This window comes from Zea mays, chromosome 5 (genome assembly GCF_902167145.1).
Source record: "Zea mays cultivar B73 chromosome 5, Zm-B73-REFERENCE-NAM-5.0, whole genome shotgun sequence".
NCBI lineage: Eukaryota > Viridiplantae > Streptophyta > Magnoliopsida > Poales > Poaceae > Zea > Zea mays.
This window is the reverse complement of record NC_050100.1, coordinates 209241030-209262906: the sequence shown is the minus strand read 5'-3', so window position 1 is coordinate 209262906 and position 21877 is coordinate 209241030.

Sequence of the window (21877 nt, the reverse complement as noted above, 5' to 3'; positions counted from 1 at the left end):
TGTATTTGATGAGACTAATGGCTCTCCGAGAGAGCAAGTTGTTGATTTTGATGATGTAGATGAAGAAGAAGTTCCAACGACCGCAATATGCACCATGGCGATTGGAGATGTGCGGCCACAGGAACAAGATGAGCAAGATCAACCTTCTTCCTCAACAATGGTGCAACCCAACTCAAGATGAAGAACAGGAGGCGTGTGATCAAGGGGGAGCACAAGATGATCATGTAATGGAGGAAGAAGCACAACCGGCACCTCCAACCCAAGTTCGAGCAATGATTCAAAGGGATCATCCCGTCGACCAAATTTTGGGTGATATTAGCAAGGGAGTAACTACTCGATCTTGATTAGTTAATTTTTGTGAGCATTACTCCTTTGTCTCTTCTATTGAGCCTTTCAGGGTAGAAGAGGCCTTGCTAGATCCGGACTGGGTGTTGGCCATGCAGGAGGAGCTCAACAACTTCAAAAGAAATGAAGTTTGGACACTGGTGCCTCGTCCCAAGCAAAATGTTGTGGGAACCAAGTGGGTGTTCCGCAACAAACAAGACGAGCACGGGGTGGTGACAAGAAACAAGGCACGACTTGTGGCAAAAGGTTATGCCCAAGTCGCAGGTTTGGACTTTGAGGAGACTTTTGCTACTGTGGCTAGGCTAGAGTCCATTCGTATCTTGCTAGCATATGCCGCTCACCATTCCTTCAGGTTGTTCCAAATGGATGTGAAGAGCGCTTTCCTCAACGGGCCAATCAAGGAGGAGGTATACGTGGAGCAACCCCCTGGCTTCGAGGATGAACGGTACCCCGACCACGTGCGTAAGCTCTCTAAGGCGCTCTATGGACTTAAGCAAGCCCCAAGAGCATGGTATGAATGCCTTAGAGACTTTTTAATTGCTAATGCTTTCAAGGTTGGGAAAGCCGATCCAACTCTTTTTACTAAGACTTGTGATGGTGATCTTTTTGTGTGCCAAATTTATGTCGATGACATAATATTTGGTTCTACTAACCAAAAGTCTTGTGAAGAGTTTAGCAGGGTGATGACTCAGAAATTCGAGATGTCGATGATGGGCGAGTTAAGCTACTTCCTTGGGTTCCAAGTGAGACAACTCAAGGATGGAACCTTCATCTCTCAAACCAAGTACACGCAAGACTTGATCAAGCGATTTGGGATGAAGGACGCCAAGCCCGCAAAGACTCCGATGGGAACCGACGGACACACCGACCTCAACAAAGGAGGTAAGTCCGTTGATCAAAAAGCATATCGGTCTATGATAGGGTCTTTACTTTATTTATGTGCTAGTAGACCGGATATTATGCTTAGCGTATGCATGTGTGCTAGATTTCAATCCGATCCTAAGGAGTGTCACTTAGTGGCTGTGAAGCGAATTCTTAGATATTTAGTCGCTACGCCTTGCTTCGGGATCTAGTATCCAAAGGGGTCTACCTTTGACTTGATTGGATATTCAGACTCCGACTATGCTGGATGTAAGGTCGAGAGGAAGAGTACATCGGGGACGTGCCAATTCTTAGGAAGGTCCCTGGTGTCATGGAGTTCTAAGAAACAAACTTCCGTTGCCCTATCCACCGCTGAGGCCGAGTACGTTGCCGCAGGACAGTGTTGCGCGCAACTACTTTGGATGAGGCAAACCCTCAGGGACTTTGGCTACAATTTGAGCAAAGTCCCACTCGTATGTGATAATGAGAGTGCTATCCGCATGGCGGATAATCCTGTTGAACACAGCCGCACAAAGCACATAGACATCCGACATCACTTTTTGAGAGACCACCAGCAAAAGGGAGATATCGAAGTGTTTCATGTTAGCTCCGAGAACCAGCTAGCCGATATCTTTACCAAGCCTTTAGATGAGCAGACCTTTTGCAAGTTGCGTAGTGAGCTAAATGTCTTAGATTCGTGGAACTTGGATTGATTTATAGCATACTTGTGTTTATGCCCTTGATCATGTTCCTTATGCATTTTGTTGCTTATTTATGGTGCTCAAGTTGTACAAACACTCCCTGGACCTCACAAGTCCTTTTTGCAAGTGATGCACATATTTAGGGGGAGCTATGCTACAACTTGACCCTTTGAGACTAACCGTGTGCTTGAGTTTGCTTGTTTTAGTCTCAAAGGAGGTTTGACAGGGAAAAGATGGACTTGGACCATGAAAGACTTCCACTGCACTCCGATGAGAGGGTAACTTATTCCAAGTTCATCTCACGTACTCTTATTGCCTTTGTATTCTTATTGAAGATTTTGTTGAGGCAATGGGGTTCAAGGGCCAAGATTGATCCCGTTTTGGTGCTTGATGCCAAAGGGGGAGAAAATAAAGGCCAAAGCAATAAATGGATCAGCTACCACTTGAGAGTTTTTGAAAAATAGTAGAATAGAGCTTTTGGGTTTGTAAAAACTCTTTTATTGTCTCTCTTGTCAAAAGTTGGCTTCTTGTGGGGAGAAGTATTGATTATAAAAAGGGGAGTTTTTGAAATCTTGAATCAATTTCTCTTGGAATGACTCTCTTTATGTCTTAACATGTGTGTTTGACTTAGAGATAGAAATTTGAGTTTGATTTGCAAAAACAAACCAAGTGGTGGCAAAGAGTGATCCATATATGCCAAATATGATTCAAAATAACCTTGAGTCTTCATTTGCATTGATATTGCACTTGTTCTAGTTGCTTTATGTTGTGTTGGCATAAATCACCAAAAAGGGGGAGATTGAAAGGGAAATGTGCCCTTGGGCCATTTCTAAGTATTTTGGTGATTGAGTGCCAACACAAGTGCTTTTGTGTTAATCTATGCAAAGTGGTGGACAAAGTGCAAATCATGTCAAAAGGTATGTTTCTAGACTTAGTACATTGTTTTAAGGACTAATGTATTGTGTCTAAGTGCTGGGAACAGGAAAAATCGAGTTGGAGAAGAGACGGCTAAGTTAAGCCAAGGTCAGCGCAGTCTGGGTGCACCGGACTGTCCGGTGGTGCACCGGACAGTGTCCGATGCGCCAGGCTGGCTCAGGCGAACTTGCTGCTCTCGGGAAGAAATTAACGGCGTACGACTATAATTCACCGGACTGTCCGGTGTGCACCGGACTGTCCGGTGAGCCAAAGGTCGGCCGGGCCAACGGTCGGCCGCGCGGGACACGTAGTCGAGCCAACGGTCGTGAGGGGGCACCGGACTGTCCGGTGTGCACCGGACAGTGTCCGGTGCGCCAACGGCTCCTAGGCGCCAACGGTCGGCTTCGCCAAATAAGGAAAGAGATCCGCACCGGACAGTGTCCGGTGGTGCACCGGACTGTCTGGTGCGCCAGGCGACAGAAGGCAAGAATTGCCTTCCCGGATTGCTCTCAACGGCTCCTAGCTGCCTTGGGGCTATAAAAGGGACCCCTAGGCGCATGGAGGAGAATACCAAGCATTCCTTGAGCACTCTTGATCACTCACACTCCATTCTTGCGCACTTGTTTGACATTCTAAGTGATTTGAGCTCCGTTCTAGTGTGCTAGTCTTTTGAGCTTAAGTCTGGGTCTTGTGTGTGCGTATTTGCTGTGATCTTTGTGTCTTGTGTGAGTTGCTAATCCCTCCCTTACTCTGTGCTTATTTGTGAACATCTTTGTAAGGGCGAGAGGCTCCAAGTTATGGAGATTCCTCGCGAACGGGATTAAGAAAAGCAAAGCAAAACACCATGGTATTCAAGTGGGTCTTTGGACCGCTTGAGAGGGGTTGATTGCAACCCTCGTCCGTTGGGACGCCACAACGTGGAGTAGGCAAGCGTTGGTCTTGGCCGAACCACGAAATAACCACCGTGCCATCTCTGTGATTGATATCTTTGTGGTTATTGTGTTTTTGTTAAGACTCCTCTCTAGCCACTTGGCATTATTGTGCTAACGCTTAACCAATTTTTTGTGGCTTAAGTTTCAAGTTTTACAGGATCACCTATTCACCCCCCTCTAGGTGCTCTCAGAATATCCAATTAAATCAAGTGTGGATCCCTTGGGGTACCAAAGACCAAACTTAGGAGTATAAACTAAATATCTCAAGATTCGTTTTACGGCCCTAAGGTGAACTTCCTTAGGACCAGCTTGGAATCTTGCACACATGCATACAGAAAGCATAATATCCGGTCGAGATGCACATAAGTAGAGTAATGATCCTATCATCGACTGGTATACCTTTTGATCTACGGATTTACCTCCTGTGTCGAGGTCGAGATGCCCATTGGTTCCCATGGGTGTCTTGATGGGCTTGGCATCCTTCATCCCAAACTTGGTAAGAATGTCTTGAATATACTTGGTTTGGCTGACGAAGGTACCCTCTTGGAGTTGCTTGACTTGAAATCCTAGAAAATACTTCAACTCCCCCATCATAGACATCTCGAATTTTTGAACCATTATCCTACTAAACTCTTCACATGCAGATTTGTTAGTAGACCCAAATATGATATCATCAACATAAATTTGGCATACAAACAAATCATTTGCAATTGTTTTAGTAAAGAGAGTAGGATTGGCTTTTCCGACTTTGAAGCCATTAGCGATAAGAAAATCTCTTAGGCATTCATACCATGCTCTTAGGGCTTGCTTGAGCCCATAAAGCTCCTTAGAGAGTTTATAGACATTGTTAGGGTACTCACTATCTTCAAAGCCGGGAGGTTGCTCAACATAGACCTCTTCCTTGATTGGTCCATTGAGGAAGGCACTTTTCACGTCCATTTGGTAAAGCTTAAAGCCATGGTAAGTAGCATAGGCAAGTAATATGAGAATTAACTCAAGCCTAGCTATGGGTGCATAGGTTTCACCGAAATCCAAACCTTTGACTTGTGAATATCCCTTGGCCACAAGTCGGGCTTTGTTCCTTGTCACCACACCATGCTCATCTTGTTTGTTGCGGAAGACCCACTTCGTTCCTACAACATTTTGGTTAGGACGTGGAACAAGATGCCATACCTCATTCCTCGTGAAGTTGTTGAGTTCCTCTTGCATAGCCAACACCCAATCTGAATCCCTTAATGCATCTTCTACCCTGTATGGCTCATTAGAGGACACAAAGGAGTAATGTTCACAAAAATGAGCAACACGAGATCGAGTGGTTACCCCCTTTTGAATATCGCCGAGGATGGTGTTTACGGGGTGATCTCGTTGTATTGCTTGGTGGACTCTTGGGTGTGGCGGCCTTTTACCCTCATCATCTTCCTTGTCTTGATCATGGGCATCTCCCCCTTGACCATTGCCCTCCTCTTGAGGTGGCTCATCTTCTTGATCTTCTCCTTCATCATCTTGAGCCTCATCCTCGTCTTGAGTTGGTGGAGATACTTGCATGGAGGAAGATGGTTGATCTTGTGCTTGTGAAGGCTCTTCGGATTCCTTAGGACACACATCCCCAATGGACATGTTCCTTAGCGCGATCCACAGAGCATCTTCATCATCTAGCTCATCAAGATCAACTTGCTTTACTTGAGAGCCGTTAGTCTCATCAAACACAATGTTACAAGAAACTTCAACTAGTCCAGTGGACTTGTTAAAGACTCTATATGCCCTTGTGTTTGAGTCATAACCAAGTAAAAAGCCTTCTACAGCCTTAGGAGCAAATTTAGATTTTCTACCTCTTTTAACAAGAATAAAGCATTTGCTACCAAAGACTCTAAAATATGAAACATTGGGCTTTTTACCGGTGAGAAGTTCATAAGATGTCTTCTTGAGGATTCGATGTAGATATAACCGGTTGATGGCGTAGCAAGCAGTGTTGACCGCCTCGGCCCAAAACCGATCCAAAGTCTTGTACTCATCAAGCATGGTTCTCGCCATGTCCAATAGAGTTCTATTCTTCCTCTCCACTACACCATTTTGTTGTGGTGTGTAGGGAGAAGAGAACTCATGCTTGATGCCCTCCTCCTCAAGAAAGCCTTCAATTTGTGAATTCTTGAACTCTGTTCCGTTGTTGCTTCTTATTTTCTTGATCCTCAAGCCGAACTCATTTTGAGCCCGTCTCAAGAATCCCTTTAGGGTTTCTTGGGTTTGTGATTTTTCCTATAAAAAGAACACCCAAGTGAAGCGAGAATAGTCATCCACAATAACTAGACAGTACTTACTCCCACCGATGCTTATGTAAGCTATCGGGCCGAATAGGTCCATGTGGAGTAGCTCAAGCGGCCTGTCAGTCGTCATGATGTTCTTGTGTGGATGATGAACACCAACTTGCTTCCCTACTTGACATGCGCTACAAATCCTGTCTTTCTCAAAATGAACATTTGTTAGTCCCAAAATGTGTTCTCCCTTTAGAAGCTTGTGAAGATTCTTCATCCCAACATGGGCTAGTCGGTGGTGCCAGAGCCAACCCATGTTAGTCTTAGCAATTAAGCAAGTATCGAGTTCAGCTCTATTGGAATCAACTAAGTATAGCTGACCCTCTAATACTCTCTTAAAAGCTATTGAATCATCACTTCTTCTAAAGACAGTAACACCTGTATCCATAAAGAGACAGTTGTAACCCATTTTGCATAATTGAGAAACAGAAAGCAAGTTGTAATCTAAGGAATCTACAAGAAAAACTTTGGAAATAGAATGGTCAGGTGATATAGCAATTTTACCCAATCCTTTGACCAAACCTTGATTTCCATCCCCGAATGTGATAGCTCTTTGGGGATCTTAGTTTTTCTCGTAGGAGGAGAACATACTTTTCTCCCCAATCATGTGGTTTGTGCACCCGCTGTCGATGATCCAACTTGAGCCCCCGGATGCATAAACCTACAAAACAAATTTAGGCCTTGTTCTTAGGTACCCAAACGGTCTTGGGTCCTTTTACATTAGAAACAAGTACCTTAGGTACCCAAACACAAGCCTTGGAGCCCTTGTGTTTGCCCCCAACATATTTGGCAACTGCTTTGCCTGATTTGTTAGTAAGCATATATGAAGCATCAAGAGTCTTAAATGAAATGCTATGATCATTTGATGCAATAGTAGTTTTCTTCTTAGTCATTTTAACATGTGTAGAACGCCTAGAGCTAGAAGCCTCATTCTTATAAATAAAAGCATGATGAGAATGAGTCTTATTTGCATGAATTCTCTTAATCTTATCCTCAGGATAACCAGCAGGGTATAAAATATAGCCCTCGTTATCCTGAGGCATGGGAGCCTTGCCCTTAACAAAATTGGACAATCTTTTAGGAGAGGCATTAAGCTTGACATTGTCTCCTTGTTGGAAGCCAATGCCATCCTTAATGCCAGGGCGTCTCCCACTATAAAGCATACTACGAGCAAATTTAAATTTTTCATTCTCTACTTCATGCTCGGCAATTTTAGCATCTAGTTTAGCTATATGATCATTTTGTTGTTTAATCATAGCAAGGTGATCATGAATAGCATCTACATTATATCTCTACATCTAGTGCAAATAGAAACATGATCAACCGTAGATGTAGAGGGTTTGCAATTATTTAATTCAACAATCTTAGCATGTAAACTAGCATTCTCATCTCTAAGATTGGAAATAGAAATATTGCAAACATCTAATTCCTTAGCCTTAGCAATTAATTTATCATTCTCAAACTTAAGGCTAGCAAGAGATTCATTCAACTTGTCAATCTTAGTAATTAAACTAGCATTATCATTTCTAAGATTAACAATTGAATCATCACAAACATTTGATTTTTCAACCATAGCAATTAATTTGGCATTCTCAATTCTAAGGTTGGAGATAGTGTCATGGGAAGTACTTAGCTCACTAGTTAATTTTTCACATTTCTCTACTTCCTGAGCATAAGAATTTTTCACCTTAAATGTTTTTTGTTTTCCTTAATAAGGAAGTCCTCTTGGTTATCCAAGAGTTCATCCTTCTCATGAATAGCACTAATCAATTCATTTAATTTCTCCTTTTGTTGCATGTTGAGGTTGGCAAAAAGAGTAAACAAATCATCCTCATCATCACTAGAATTAGCCTCATCACTAGATGTTGCATATTTAGTGGAGGATCTAGATTTTACCTTCTTCTTCTTGCCGTCCTTTGCCATGAGGCACTTGTGGCCGACGTTGGGGAAGAGAAGACCCTTGTTGACGGCGATGTTTGTGGCGTCCTCATCGGAGGAGGAGTCGCTGGAGCTCTCGTCGGAGTCCCACTCCCGGCAAACATGGGCATCGCCGCCCTTCTTCTTGTAATACTTCTTCTTCTCCTTCCTTCTCCCCTTCTTGTCGTCGCCCCTGTCACTATCACTTGATAATGGACATTTAGCAATGAAATGACCGGGCTTACCACACTTGTAGCAAACTTTCTTGGAGCGGGGCTTGTAGTCCTTCCCCTTCCTTTGTTTGAGGATTTGGCGAAAGATTTTGATGATTAAAGCCATCTCCTCATTGTCGAGCTTGGAGGCATCGATGGGGAGCCTACTTGACGTAGACTCTTCTTTCTTCTCTTCCGTTGCTTTGAAGGCAACGGGTTGCACCTCGAGTCTGGAGGTGGCACCTTGCTCGATGATTTTCTTGGAGCCTTTGATCATTAATTCAAAGCTCACAAATTTTCCTATAGCCTCCTCGGGAGACATTAGCTTGTATCTAGGATCACCACGAATTAATTGAACTTGTGTAGGGTTAAGAAATACAAGTGATCTTAGAATAACCTTGACCATTTCATGGTCATCCTATTTGGTGCTCCCGAGGTTGCGCACTTGGTTCACCAAGGTCTTGAGCCGGTTGTACATGGCTTGTGGCTCCTCCCCTTGGTGAAGCATGAATCGACCGAGCTCCCCCTCGATCGTTTCCCTCTTGGTGATCTTGGTCACCTCGTCTCCTTCATGCGCGGTCTTTAGCACGTCCCAAATCTCTTTGGCACTCTTCAACCCTTGCACCTTATTATACTCCTCTCGACTCAGAGAGGCGAGGAGTATAGTAGTGGCTTGGGAGTTGAAGTGCCGGATTTGGGCTACCTCGTCCGAGTCATAGTCTTCATCCCCCACGGATGGTTCCTGCGCACCAAACTCAACAATGTCCCAAATACTAGCGTGGAGTGAGGTTAGATGGTGCCTCATTTTATCACTCCACATGCAATAATCTTCACCGTAAAAAACCGGTGGTTTGCCTAGTGGCCTAGTGGGACGGAAAGTAAAGGAGTGCGTTTGGAAATGCGAGGATAGCATAAGGGGATCTTACTAAACTTCTTGCGCTCATGGCGCTTAGAAGTGACGGAAGGCGTGTCGGAGCCGGAGGTGGAGGGCAACGAAGAATCGGTCTCGTAGTAGACCACTTTCTTCATTTTCTTCTTCTTGTTGCCACTAAAAGTCGCCTAGAGGGGGGTGAATAGGGCGAAACTAAAATTCTCAAAAATAATCACAACTACAAGTCGGGTTAGCGTTAGAAATATAATCGAGTCCGCGAGAGAGGGTGCAAAACAAATCACAAGCGAATAAGGAGTGTGACACATGGATTTGTTTTACCGAGGTTCGGTTCTCGCAAACCTACTCCCCGTTGAGGTGGTCACAAAGACCAGGTCTCTTTCAACCCTTTCCCTCTCTCAAACGGTCCCTCGGACCGAGTGGGCTTTCTCTTCTCAAATGCTTGGAACACAAAGTTCCCACAAGGACCACCACAAGATTGGTGTCTCTTGCCTCTATTACAAATGAGTTTGATCGCAATTGAAGAATCAAAGAAAGAAGAAAGCAATCCAAGCGCAAGAGCTCGAAAGAACACAAGCAACTCTCTCTCACTAATCACTAGGGCGTTGTGTGGAGTTTGGAGAGGATTTGATCACTTGGGTGTGTCTAGAATTGAATGCTAGAGCTCTTGTAAGTAGTTGAAGTGGGAAAACTTGGATGTCTTGAATGTGGGATGGTTGGGGGTATTTATAGCCCCAACCACCAAACTAGCCGTTTGGTGGGGCTGTCTGTCGCATGGTGCACCGGACAGTCCGGTGCACACCGGACATGTCCGGTGCGCCAGCCACGTCACCAGGCTGTTGGGTTCCGACCATTGGAGTTCTGTCTTCTGGGCCCGCCTGGATGTCCGGTGTGCCAGCGTGCGCGTGCCTGACTTCTGCGCGCTTCTGGCGCGCATTAAATGCGCCTGCAGGTGACCGTTGACGTGAAGTAGCCGTTGCCCCGCTGGCTCACCGGACATGTCCGGTGAATTATAGCGGAGCAGATTCCCGAAGCTGGCGAGTTCCTGAGGCGCCCTTCCTTGGAGCACCGGACACTGTCCGGTGTACACCGGACAGTCCAGTGAATTATAGCGGAGCGCCTCTGGATTTTCCCGAAGGTGAGGAGTTCAGCGTGAAGTCCCCTGGTGCACCGGACACTGTCCGGTGGTGCACCAGACACTGTCCGGTGGCACACCGGACAGTCCGGTGCACCAGACCAGGCACACTTCGGTTATCCCTTTGCTCTCTTTGTTGAACCCAATCTCGGTCTTTTTATTGGCTAAGTGTGAACCTTTGACACCTGTATAACTTGTGCACTAGAGCAAACTAGTTAGTCCAATTTATTTGTGTTGGGTAATTCAACCACCAAAATCATTTAGGAAATAGGTGTAAGCCTAATTCCCTTTCAATCTCCCCCTTTTTGGTGATTGATGCCAACACAAACCAAAGTAAATATAGAAGTGCATAATTGAACTAGCTTGCATAATGTAAGTGCAAAGATTGCTTGGAATTGAGCCAATATAAATACTTATAAAATATGCATGGATTGTTTCTTCAATTTTTGACATTTTGGACCACGCTTGCACCACATGTTTTGTTTTTGCAAATTCTTTTGAAAATCTTTTTCAAAGTTATTTTGCAAATAGTCAAAGGTAAATGAATAAGATTTTGCGAAGCATTTTCAAGATTTGAAATTCTCTCCCCTTGTTTCAAATGCTTTTCCTTTGACTAAACAAAACTCCCTCTAAATGAAATTCTCCTCTTAGAGTTCAAGAGGGTTTTGTCATATCAATTTTGGAAAAACTACTTTTCTCCCCCTTTTGAACACAATAAGATACCAATTTGAAATTTATCAATTGAGAATCATACCAATTGAAAAAACTCTTTTAAAATAGGTTGTGGTGGTGAAAGTCGCCTAGAGGGGGGGTGAATAGGGCGAAACTGAAATTCTCAAAAATAATCACAACTACAAGCCGGGTTAGCGTTAGAAATATAATCGAGTCCGCGAGAGAGGGTGCAAAACAAATCGCAAGCGAATAAGGAGTAAGACACGTGGATTTGTTTTACCGAGGTTCGGTTCTTGCAAACCTACTCCCCGTTGAGGTGGTCACAAAGACTGGGTCTCTTTCAATCCTTTCCCTCTCTCAAACGGTCCCTCGGACCGAGTGAGCTTTTCTTCTCAATCACTTGGAACACAAAGTTCCCACAAGGACCACCACAAGATTGGTGTCTCTTGCCTCAATTACAAGTGAGTTTGATCGCAATAAGGAATCGAGAAAGAAAGCAAGCGATCCAAGCACAAGAGCTCAAAAGAACACGGCAAATCACTCTCACTAGTCACTAATGCTTTTGTGGAGTTGGGAGATGATTTGATCACTTGGGTGTGTCTAGAATTGAATGCCTAGCTCTTGTAAGTAGTTGGAAGGTGAAAAACTTGGATGCAATGAATGGTGGGTGGTTGGGGGTATTTATAGCCCCAACCACCAAACTAGCCGTTTGGTGGGGCTGACTGTCGTATGGTGCACCGGACAGTCCGGTGCGCCAGCCACGTCACCAAAACCGTTGGGTTCCGACCGTTGGAGCTCTGTCTTCTGGGCCCGCCTGGATGTCCGGTGGCGCACCGGACATGCACTGTAGAGTGTCCGGTGCGCCAGTATGGGCGTGCCTGACTTCTGCGCGCGCTGGCGCCCATTTAATGCGCTGCAGGTAGCCGTTGGCGCCGAAATATCCGTTGCTCCGTTGTCACACCAGACAGTCCGGTGTACACCGGACATGTCCAGTGAATTATAGCGAACTAGCCATTGCGAATTCCCGAAGCTGGCGAGTTCCTGAGGTGCCGTTCCTTGGAGCACCGGACACTGTCCGGTGTACACCGGACAGTCTGGTGAATTATAGCGGAGCGTCTCTGGATTTTCCCGAAGGTGACGAGTTTGACTTGGAGTCCTCTGGTGCACCGGACACTGTCCGGTGGTGCACCGGACACTTTCCGGTGGCACACCGGACAGTCCGGTGCGCCAGACCAGAGGTGCCTTCGGTTGTCCCTTTGCTCTTTTGTTGAACCCAATACTTGGTCTTTTTATTGGCTAAGAGTGAACCTTTAGCACCTGTATTACTTATACACTAGAGCAAAATAGTTAGTCCAATTTATTTGTGTTGGGCAATTCAACCACCAAAATCATTTAGGAAATAGGTGTAAGCCTAATTCCCTTTCAATCTCCCCCTTTTTGGTGATTGATGCCAACACAAACCAAAGCAAGTATAGAAATGCATAATTGAACTAGTTTGCATAATGTGAGTGCAAAGGTTGCTTGGAATTGAGCCAATATAAATACTTATAAGATATGCATGGATTGTTTCTTCATTTTTAACATTTTGGACCATGCTTGCACCACATGTTTTGTTTTTGCAAATTCTTTTGTAAATCCTTTTCAAAGTTCTTTTGCAAATTAGTCAAAGATAAATGAATGAGATTTTGCGAAGCATTTTCAAGATTTGAAATTTTCTCCCCTTGTTTCAAAATGCTTTTCCTTTGACTAACAAAACTCCCCCTAAATGAAATTCTCCTCTTAGTGTTCAAGAGGGTTTTGATATATCAATTTTGAAATACTACTTTTCTCCACCTTTTGAACACAATAAGATACCAATTTGAAATTTATCAATTGAGAATCATACCAATTTAAAAACTCTTTTTTTAAAAAAATTTAGGTGGTGGGTGCAGTCCTTTTGCTTTGGGCTAATACTTTCTCCCCCTTTGGCATGAATCGCCAAAAACGGAGTCATTAGAGCCCTTTTCTAACTATTTTCTCCCCTTTGGCAAATAAAACATATGAGTGAAGATTATACCAAAGATGGAGATATGCTCGGAGTGACGGCGAAGGATGAGTTATGGAGTGGAAGCCTTTGTCTTCGCCGAAGACTCCAATTCCCTTTCAATACACCTATGACTTGGTTTGACATTCACTTGAAAGCACATTAGTCATAGCATATATGAAAGAGACATGATCAAAGGTATACTTATGAGCTATGTGTGCAAATTTAGCAAAAGAAATTCCTAGAATCAAGAATGTTGAGCTCATGCCTAAGTTTGGTAAAAGTTTGTTCATCTAGTGGCTTGGTAAAGATATCGGCTAATTGATCTTTAGTGTTAATGTATGCAATCTCGATATCCCCCTTTTGTTGGTGATCCCTAAGAAAATGATATCGAATGGCTATGTGTTTAGTGCGGCTATGCTCAACAGGATTATCCGCCATGCGGATTGCACTCTCATTATCACATAGAAGAGGAACTTTGGTTAATTTGTAACCGTAGTCCCTAAGGGTTTGCCTCATCCAAAGTAGTTGCGCGCAACAATGTCCTGCGGCAATATACTCGGCTTCGGCAGTAGAAAGAGCGACCGAATTTTGCTTCTTAGAAGCCCAAGACATCAAGGATCTTCCCAAGAACTGGCAAGTCCCCGATGTGCTCTTTCTATTAATCTTACACCCCACCCAATCGGCATCCGAATAACCAAGTAAATCAAATGTGGATCCCCGAGGGTACCAAAGCCCAAACTTAGGAGTATAAGCCAAATATCTCAAGATTCGTTTTACGGCCGTAAGGTGGGATTCCTTAGGGTCGGATTGGAATCTTGCACACATGCATACGGAAAGCATAATGTCCGGTCGAGATGCGCATAAATAAAGTAATGAACCAATCATCGACCGGTATACCTTTTGATCGATGGATTTACCTCCCGTGTCAAGGTCGAGATGCCCATTGGTTCCCATGGGTGTCTTGATGGGCTTGGCATCCTTCATCCCAAACTTGTTTAGAATGTCTTGAGTGTACTTTGTTTGGCAAATGAAGGTGCGCTCTTGGAGTTGTTTTACTTGAAATCCCAAGAAATACTTCAACTCCCCCATCATCGGCATCTCGAACTTTTGTGTCATAATCCTACTAAATTCTTCACATGTAGATTTGTTAGTAGACCCAAATATAATATCATCAACATAAATTTGGCATACAAACAAATCATTGTCAAGAGTTTTAGTGAATAAAGTAGGATCGGCCTTTCCGACTTTGAAGCCATTTGCAATAAGGAAATCTCTAAGGCATTCATACCAAGCTCTTGGGGCTTGCTTGAGCCCATAAAGCGCCTTAGAGAGCTTATAGACATGGTTAGGGTACTCACTATGTTCAAAGCCGGGAGGTTGCTCAACATAGACCTCTTCCTTGATTGGTCCATTGAGGAAGGCACTCTTCACGTCCATTTGATAAAGCTTGAAGCCATGGTAAGTAGCATAGGCCAATAATATACGAATTGACTCAAGCCTAGCTACGGGTGCATAGGTTTCACCAAAATCCAAACCTTCGACTTGGGAGTATCCCTTGGACACAAGTCGAGCTTTGTTCCTTGTCACCACACCATGCTCATCTTGCTTGTTGCGGAACACCCATTTGGTTCCTACAACATTTTGGTTAGGACGTGGAACTAAATGCCATACCTCATTCCTAGTGAAGTTGTTGAACTCCTCTTGCATTGCCACCACCCAATCCGAATCTTGAAGTGCTTCCTCTATCCTGTGTGGCTCAATAGAGGAAACAAACGAGTAATGTTCACAAAAATGTGCAACACGAGATCTAGTGGTTACCCCCTTATGAATGTCGCCGAGGATGGTGTCGACGGGGTGATCTCGTTGGATTGCTTGGTGGACTCTTAGGTGTGGCGGTCTTTGTTCTTCATCCTCCATGTCTTGATTTTTTGCATCTCCCCCTTGATCATTGCCATCATCTTGAGGTGGCTCATTTGCTTGATCTTCTACTTCATCAACTTGAGCCTCATCCTCATTTTGAGTTGGTGGAGATGCTTGCGTGGAGGAGGATGGTTGATCTTGTGCATTTGGAGGCTCTTTGGATTCTTTAGGACACACATCCCCAATGGACATGTTCCTTAGCGCGATGCACGGAGCCTCTTCATCACCTATCTCATCAAGATCAACTTGCTCTACTTGAGAGCCGTTAGTTTCATCAAACACAACGTCACAAGAAACTTCAACTTGTCCAGTGGACTTGTTAAAGACTCTATATGCCCTTGTGTTTGAATCATATTGAAAGCTCTCTTGTGAGTTTTGGTGTTTGGATGACAACTCAATTAAAGGACTAACAAGTGTACTAAGTGTTGAACAGGTGCTTAAAGTAAAGCCTACAGGGTTCAACACAAGTGAACAAATGTGATGGTCCAAGAACTGGATTATGGATACATAATGGACATCACAAGTAAGATGGACATTGCAAAAGTGAGACTCGGGTGCGTAGCTCGGAGACAACTGATCAAGCCAAGGACGGAGGCAAGAAGAGCTTCGAGGTACCAAGTGCACGGGAGAAGGTCAAGGAGGCTGAGGAACCCAAAGCCAAGGGTGAAGAAGAAGGCTTGCAAAGTCAAGGGTGATCGAGTTGAGAACAGCTACGGCACATCAAGGATCACTACATAAGAACGTGACTTACAGCCAATGAGGTAACAGCTACAGTTATGTGGTGTAAGTCATAAGGCTCAAGATCAAGCTCTAAGAAGGAGATCAAGGTCACTAGAAGGAGAACAAGTGTCAAAACTAGAACTGGAAGCAGCCCAAAAGAGCTAAGTTCACCTTGATCTTTAGTTTGGGTTGTTCCTATGTTTGGAGATGTTCTATGTGACCTTTACAGGATGTTGGAGCCAAGTAATGTCAATCTAGATCAAGTCAAGCCGACTTGATGATTTATGTGTCCAACATCAAAGCTCAAGCATGTGAAATGCTATAGATTTAATGATTAAGAGAAGGTATGCTTCTATACTTAGTACATTGGTTTTGTGGACTAATATACTTGTCTAAGTGTTAGAAACAGAAAGAAGAAGAAAAGAAAGAGGTGCAAAGGGCTTGGCTATGTACAGCCAAGGCAGCTCAGTCTGGCACACCGGACTGTCCGGTGGTGCACCGGACAGTGTCCGGTGCGCCAGGCTGAACTCGAGCAAACTGGTCGCTCTCGGGAATTCATCCGCGACGTACGGCTATAATTCACCGGACTGTCCGGTGTGCATCGGACTGTCCGGTGAGCCAACGGTCGGCCGGGCCAACGGTCGGCCGCGCGATCTGCGCGGAACACGTGGCCGAGCCAACGGCTAGATGGAGGCACCGGACTGTCCGGTGTGCACCGGACATGTCCGGTGCGCCAACGGCTCCAAGACTGCCAACGGTCGACTCCGCCATAGAAGGAAAGAAATCGGGCACCGGACTGTCCGGTGCGCCACCCGTCAGAAAGAAAGTATTGCCTTCCAAATGGGATTCCAACGGCTCCTAGGCCCCTTGTGCCTATAAAAGGGACCCCTAGGCGCCTCAAGCAAAGTACAAGTGCAGCCAACAAGTGTAGACTTCACTGGAATCAATTCTCGCTCTCCCTCTTGTGTGTAACTCTATAGTTTGTGTAGAAGGCACAGCTATAAGCCTTTAGAGAGAGGAATAGTGCTGCAAAGAGCTAGAGCAAGGTCTTGAGCGTATCGTTACTCTACCGGGGTGCTGCCAAGAAGTTTGTAAGCAGCCGCGGTTCTGTTGTAACCCCAATCAATAGTGAAAGGCTCTATCTGTCATACTGACAGATCTGAGCAAACGGAGGAAGGAGTTGAAATAGACTCCAAGCCCAGGTGTGGCTAACTCCAACGAGGACTAGGCAAGCATTTTAGGCTTGGCCGAACCTCGGGATAAATCCTTGCGTCTGTGTGCTCTGTTCTGTATTGTACCCTGACTCTCTGTCTCACTCGTCTTTATATCTGCACTTCAATACTTATCTGTGGTATAAGCTTTATTTGAGTGCAGGACATTTTTGAGACAGGATCTCTGATTCCGCTGCAACCTACTCGAAGAGTCTTCTCACTCCACTGCGTACTAAGTCTTCGAGTAGAGTAAGAATTTAAGTTTTAAAGTAATAAGTTTTATTCGCCTATTCACCCCCCCTCTAGGCGACATCCAGATCCTGTTCCCGGGTCAAAGGGAACTTTCAATTGGTATCGGAGCTAGGCCTCTCCAGTGTGGGCTTAGCTGTCCGGAGATAACGATGTCGTCACAAGAGGTAACTGTAGAAATTCTTTTAGGCGATGGCTCTAATTACAAATCTTGGTCTGTCTCTATTTATAATGCTTTCGTGAGTGTTGATTCTGATTTGAGACAGATTTTTAGTAGAAGTATTTTTCCATCTAATATTAGTAAAAATCCCTCTAATGATGAACTAAGATGTTTTTCTCTAAATCACCGTGCTTGCAGCATCTTAGTTGATTCTCTTTCTAGAGGTGCTTATTTTGCCATCATGAGTAGTGATAATGATTTAATTATTGATGCTCATGATTTATGGAATAGAATTAAAGTAAAATATTGTGTGGCAAATTGTACTACTTCTACTCCCTATGTTGCTTGTGGTACTAACCTTTCAAAGGGAGAAGAAAAACGATGGCAACCAAACGATGAATCCACCTCACCGACAGGTTTGTCTTCCACTAGTTATAAATGTCTTATTGCTAACAATGATAGTGGAGACGAAAGCGATGATGAGGAGGAATATGAGGATGATAGCGAGGATGAGTCTTCATCACCACAAGGTACATTTTTCTGTATTGCTTCCACTAATAATAATAATGACAGGGAAAACGAGACCGATGATGTGGAAGAAGAGGAGATTCGCCGTTTCTACAACCATCTCAACAAAGCGGACATAGCTCTCGTGGTTAAGTTGTTGAGAAGGAACAAGGAACAAGGCGAGACGCTTCTCAGGCTAGAGGAGACTCTCATCAAAACAAACAACAGCCTGGAGAAGATGACCAAAGAACATGAGGAGCTGAGGTGCTCTCATGATGTCTTGGTCCAACGGTATGATTCAATGTTAATTGAGCAAGGTAATAATTATGACGCTCTATCTAATGTTGCTCAACTTAAAACTGAAAATTCTATGCTTAGAAGTCAAGTAGAAACAATGAATTTAGAAAAGCTTGCTCTTAGTGAAAAGTATGATATGTTGTCATACTCTCATAGTAAACTAGTTGATGATCATATCATGCTCGATATTGCTCATGAGGTAGTAATTACTAGTTTAAACTCATATGAACCTCATTCTTGCACTAGTAATCAATTGGTCAAAATATTATCATGTGCTGACCTCCACCGCCCCAAGAAAGGCCAATCTTTGTTTGAGAAACAAGTTGCAGGATCAAAAAGAAAATTGCGTGGGAACAAGAAGCAAAGACAGCTAAGGAGAAGACACATTGCTCAACTCTCTCAAGATATCCACGGGCGCGTGGTGAAGAAGCTTGAGAAAGGAAAAACTGCAGCAAGTGTTAAGCTCAACAAGAAGAATGTTCCCAAAGCTATAAATGAAGAAATCAACATGAAAAAGGAAAAAGGTAAAGATTCAATTAATCATGTTGTTTGCACTGACCTTCTCTCCATGTCATTCAAGTACAAAAAGGGAAAAGGAAAAAGGAGGTGTTTCAAGTGCAAGAAGTTAGGCCACCTCATCGCGTCTTGTCCGTACAAAGACAAGAATGAAGGGACAAGGAGTTGTTTTGGATACAACAAAAAGGACCACACGATCACTTCATGTCCGGTCATGAAGAATCAAGGATGTACATCCTCCAAGGTGACCCTCACCAAGGAAAATGACACACAACAAGCGTCGTGTCAAGTTGAGCGACGCTTCTGCTACAAGTGTGGTGAGCAGGGTCATCTATCCAAGGTATGTTATAAAGGTAAGATTCCTAAGCAAGTGAATTTGTGTCAATCTTATTCGGGTAGGAGACCCAAATCATACACTTGTGCTAGATCTATAACGAGATCACCTAGAACTAGCACAAAGGCAATTTGGGTACCAAAGGCACATTTAGATGATCATTATGGACCCATCCCGAGATGGGTACCAAACTGTGCTAACTAGACCATGCAGGTGCCTTGAGATGGACTGGAGACCATGGGAGAGCTTAAGACGGTTATCTAAAACTCTATGCTTAAGCTGTTAATTGTTTTGGTGTTTATTGTCCCAAGGTTGAATTATTGTGAGACACTAATCCCATGATTCATCTCAAGTAAAATAAGGTGTATAGGTCCTTAATCATTATTGGTGAATCAAGTAAAAGGACTTTGATGAGAATCTACAGCTAGCTCTCCAAAGGACGGTACCCCGTGTATTTTAAGTACATAATTGCAATTTAGTATTGCTCTTAAGTTGGCTTGTTGTGCTACATGTCTTTGGAGTAGTTATGCTTTATGATTGCCTGTGTTAAATGAATCATAATGATGTTTGCTTAATCATGACTGGTGCTATATAGGATATATCTTTTGAATCATTCATGGTAGCTATTTCATTTGTTATATCCACAACGATTAACTCTCTTGGTGTATATGGATAAACCTGTAACTTTTTTTTGCAAATCATGCTATGTGCAATTATGACATTTTGTTTAGTCCATGTTCACATGATTACCCTAGTTTAGTATTGTGTGAATTTCAAATCCATGAGCTATGAGGTGCGTGAGCAAAAGGAGCCCTGAATTGGTGATAACAAGTGCTCTCATAAAGGCAAAGGTATGGAAAATGGAGCTATACAATTTCATTAAATATTCTTGAAATTCCATTCATTGTGATCATAGCTATGTCTTTCAATTGGTAATATCTTAGTTTAGGTAATTTATGCCTTTAAAATGTTGTTCTTTTGTGCACCTAAGAAACCTTCTTAATCATGACATGCTTAGATATTTCGCTTTATATACATGATTGTGTTGATCTTCAATTGGTATATGCAATGATAGTTAAATATGAAGCATGTACAGGTTGAGTAAATGTTAGACTTCCTTGAATATTGAATTGGCTTAGGTGCCACTGAGGCATGCATTGTTGAATTTAGTCAGCCTTTCATTTAGCCTTAAATTGGTGTTAAGTGGTTTTACAATTGATATTCAAATTGGCATCCTTGTGTGATGAAAGTGATAGAGTATGCCTTGACCAAGGTATGTTGTGATCCCCTCTAGTTCTAAGGAAGCTAGAATGTGCAAAGTGCAAGTCATTCAAATACTTGATGCACAACTTGAGGGGGAGCACACATAACTTGTGTCCTTTGAGACTAACTGTTTCTTGAAGCGATCTTGTATAGTCTCTAGGTGGAAAAGAGAAGATAAGCAAGAAATGGAGCAATCTGGACTTGGGTACCTCTGTAAGTCAAGAAATTGGTATCTCAAGTTGTGAGTAAGTGCATATCTTTAGATTGCTCATGCTCTATAATATCTGGTGATAATAGATGCTTAAATATCATGGAGCTATGATAATAAATGAACTTTTGCAATTGGTATCTTTCAATTAGTAGCCGTGATAGTCTACTTCAATTGACATCTTTTGATAATCATTAGAATGGAAGTTTCTTCTTGTGCCAAATACTATAACTTGCTCTAAGTTTGGTGTCTTAGCAACAAGAAAAAGTAGGCACAAGTGTGAAGAAGCTCTTGAGAGATCAGATATTTTCAAGATGGGAAGTACACTACAACATGGTAAAGGTACAAAGGGAGTATTAATCTTTTTGCATATATGTATCTTGCCTAAATGTTGATCGGGCATATGCTCAATAAGTAAGGGGGAGTTTTGATAGTCGTTTTTCTCTATAACACCCTGCTGTCCCTTGACATCATCATATGTTCTTGCTTGAGTATGTTTTTTGGTGTTTGATGTCAAAGGGGGAGAATTTGTGTATTAAAGCTTATCTCAACCTTAGAGGAAAGCTTATCCTAATGGGTGATGTGTTAGTTTGACCTTTGCCAAGTGTGATATTCATGTTTCTTGCAATGTTGCTCATATGGACTAGTGTTTCCGCTGCGATGAAGTATTTGGCTTCTATAGTGTAATAGATAGTCATGTGGTTAATGGTGCTTTAAGATTGTCTTAAATTAGTGTCTTAGTTTAAATTGGTATTAGTTTGAATTGGTATCTTAATAATGAATAGTGGTAGGTTGATATTCCTGTAATATATCCACTATTTTGAATGGTGTTTAACTCTGATTATGTGCATTTGTGTGTTATAGCATCATGGTTTGATTCTTGCCACAATGCATACTAAAAAGTGCTAAGGTGTAGAAATGTTTCGATTTGCCTAAGTATGTGCAAATTGGCGTCTGAGGCCAAAATTATGTTTTTGAAGTAAGCACTTATTTAGGGGGAGCATTCTATAATCTTAGAATTAAAATTTGTGCTTCAAATCTTATTCTTATGTAAGCTTTAATTGTGTTGCCATCAATCACCAAAAAGGGGGAGATTGAAAGCTCTCTTGTGAGTTTTGGTGTTTGGATGACAACTCAATTAAAGGACTAACAAGTGTACTAAGTGTTGAACATGTGCTTAAAGTAAAGCCTACAGGGTTCAACACAAGTGAACAAATGTGATGGTCCAAGAACTGGATTATGGATACATAATGGACATCACAAGTAAGATGGACATTGCAAAAGTGAGACTCGGGTGCGTAGCTCGGAGACAACTGATCAAGCCAAGGACGGAGGCAAGAAGAGCTTCGAGGTACCAAGTGCACGGGAGAAGGTCAAGGAGGCTGAGGAACCCAAAGCCAAGGGTGAAGAAGAAGGCTTGCAAAGTCAAGGGTGATCGAGTTGAGAACAGCTACGACACATCAAGGATCACTACATAAGAACGTGACTTACAGCCAATGAGGTAACAACTACAGTTATGTGGTGTAAGTCATAAGGCTCAAGATCAAGCTCTAAGAAGGAGATCAAGGTCACTAGAAG